The sequence below is a fragment of the Rhipicephalus microplus genome, unplaced genomic scaffold (genome assembly GCF_043290135.1).
Source record: "Rhipicephalus microplus isolate Deutch F79 unplaced genomic scaffold, USDA_Rmic scaffold_12, whole genome shotgun sequence".
NCBI lineage: Eukaryota > Metazoa > Arthropoda > Arachnida > Ixodida > Ixodidae > Rhipicephalus > Rhipicephalus microplus.
This window is the reverse complement of record NW_027464585.1, coordinates 23559810-23563035: the sequence shown is the minus strand read 5'-3', so window position 1 is coordinate 23563035 and position 3226 is coordinate 23559810.

Genomic DNA, 3226 nt, shown 5'->3' with positions numbered 1-3226 from the left:
ATCACGTCGAAATGTACTGGCGCCTTGACTGGGGCATGTAGTCACGTTCTCACATTCCACACATCTCATGTTTGTCATGTTTGCACCAGTATCATACCTTCGTAATCCATTCACGTCCCACAATACCAAATTTGGTATAAGTGAAGCTAGCGAAACGGCCGCGAGCGCATCATTAGCGTGGTATGTAGTCATGTTGTTACATGACACGCATGTTGTAATTTTCATGTTAGGCTTTGTCGCTTGTCTTCACCATGCCATCATGTCATCGTCGAGTCCGACGGATTCCTGTCTTGTCGGGGACAAACATATTGCAAAATAACAAAAACGCCGACCGAGGTGAAATACACAAAAGTTGAAAAGACGTTTCGGCTCCCCACACGGGAGCCTTGTTCACGGTAACCGCAAATGGCGTAGTGCGCTCTTCTTATGCACGTTTCACCACGTGTTGCAGACATCGCGCGTACACAGGGGCGAGTGTCCCAATATTTCTGTTAAGGAAGAAGACGCAGTAGAAGATGTAGAGTCCGTTCGACGGGAGCTGGCTACTTGTGGATACCCGCTTTCCTTCATGAACTCGGTGCAGCAACAACTGCAGCGTCCTGCTCAGTCACACACCATTGCTACAAGAAAACGCGCATCGGTGCTTTGCGTCTCAGGCTTCAGCGAGACCCTCTCTCGGGTATTGCGCGGCTACGACGTCCAAGTGGCTCACGTTCCGACACGAAAGCTCCGAGGCCGTCTTACAAATGTCAAAGATAAGTTGGACAGACATGATTTTTCCGGCGTGGTGTATAAGATTCCTTGCAAAGACTGTGAATACGGATACATTGGCGAAACGGGCCATTACAAAAGAAGGCTCCGGGAACATTTTAATGACGTCAAGAACAAGAAAGTTGCTTCTAATGCCCTCGCACAACATGTTGCGTCTACTGAGCACGATATCGAATGGGATAAAGCCTGCATCATTGCCACGGAAAGATAGTTGTTACTATGATTGCACATAGAATCTCTGGCCATTCAAACTACTGCGCATACGTTGAACAGAAATATTGCGACCCCCCCCCCCCCCCTTGTACGCGCGATGTCTGCAACACGTGATGAAACGTGCATAAGAAGAGCGCACTACGCCATTTGTGGTCACCGTGAACAAGGCTCCCGTGTGGGAAGCCAAAACGTCTTTTCAACTTTTGTGTATTTCACCTTTGTCGGCGTTTTTGTTATTTTGCGTAATCATGTCATACCATACCAGTTTTGCAACATGCCATGTCAACAATACGACCGCAAAAGCTGCGGGGCCATGAAATGTCAATCATGACATTCATGACAAACATGTCGTGACTTTCATGTTATGACTAGTCAAACATGTTCTTCATGCAGCCATGTTATGTCACACCAAGTTTGGTATCGATACCATTATTGAAACGGCCAGGGGAGTTTAAAGTCGTAGGCGGCTGAATAGATAGATAGATACGATCAGAGTCGCCGAAGGTCGCTAAGAAATGCTCCGCATTTAATAATAAATCGAACGCGATAAATATTATTTACGGAGTATGGTAGGACCGCGCTTCCTCGCGGGTCGCAAGCAAGTGCCCTGTGCACTAGGAAAGACATTGTGCTTGTTCGAAGTGAAGTAAACATGTTCTACCGATGAGGCAAAAACCAGTTGGGAAGCAGAATACTGGTTGTGAGCGTTGATTGGCGGACTAAAGACGATAATGCTGGGCACTGGGTGATGTCAATAGCACATTTCAGAAACATTGAAACTGCGAGAAAATTGAATTGGTAAACCTCGCTCCTGTATTCGCTTGACACTTCTTTCGCTGCGCTGTTCTACATGATGATGAACGCTGAAAAGAGCATGACAGAATCGGTGCCAGCTCCTCCCGCAGAGAGCGTTCTGTTTTCACGAGCTGTGGGGCAGCATTTCCGCGACAGCATTTCATGCCTGCATCATCGAACTTCACGACTGGACTTTGCTGGACAAGGTTCGCAAGAAATCAAGTCAAGGGTCAATTCAAATGCCCTCTGGTCATAATGTCACCTAAGTGAAAGTTTGAAAAGTGATGACTGAAAGATTTTTACGCTGATGTTTCGTAAATATGCGGGGCCATCCCCCAATCTCTGGGCGTTGTTTGCCGTCTTCTGTTCAGTGATTTGACTATGTATGCGCAGTTATTTTCTCGATTTGCATTGTTGACACTTTACTGAAATGGGCAAATGGATCACCTTCACTGCGACTAGATTGTCATAAAAGGAATAGGGAAGGCTTGCACTTGCGAGATACTATACTTTGTAAATCAAAACGCTCAGAGAATAAGCGAAAGCCCTAGCACCATATCGGCGTGTTTGATCAGCGCAATCAGCTATATAAAATATAAAAGAATAAATCTCTTACTTTACCAATGCTCTTTTTTTCGGCGCAGAAATGATTCTTTGCTGAGTGTAGGGATTTTCATGATGGACATCGCCTCTTATATGGGCGAGTGGCCAGATCCTATGCTTATAAATCCCTCCACAGCCGCATATTTGACTCCTAGCGCCATTTTATCCGTCAGAGGTGTTGGCTCTACCACAGGGAGCTGCGTTGCTGGCACTGCAGCCCATTCGCTGACGTTTGCCCTTAGGGGAACGCAGAAAAAAGACGCGCGCACGCGTGTCCCCATGTATCCCTGCTGCAATCCGCCCACTCACACGGGCAGGAAGGCGCGGGCATCGCGTTCCATTTTGACTGCCTCGAACCTAATATTGCGTTTTGTATCCGCTAAGCATTGCGTTCTGGCGCTGCAGCCACACTAGAAAACATGACTGCATGGTGCCTACAGGCGCCGTTAAGTGTAATTTCCCCTCTTACTGCAGCGCCAGAATACATAGCCTAGCGGTTAAAAAAGCAACCTTGAGATGGCGTCGGTGAAAATGGAACGTGACGCGTGTCTTTTGCAGCCTTCATCTGTCGGTGAATTGTGGCTGGGATAGATGGGGGACGCTTTCACGGGCCTATTTTCTGTGTGCCCCTAACGGCGAATGTCAAAAAATTTGAGACGGGGCAGTGTGAGCAACGCCGCTCCCTCTAGTCAGTGTGCGGTGCCTATAGGACCAGTAGTGACCTTTCTATTATATCGGCGCATCCATTGCACTTGAACGTATATTCGGACCAAAAGCCCACTCTGCGATCTGCCTGCAATGCAAAGCATCCGCCATGTGAACTGGTACAACAATAGTGGCCGAG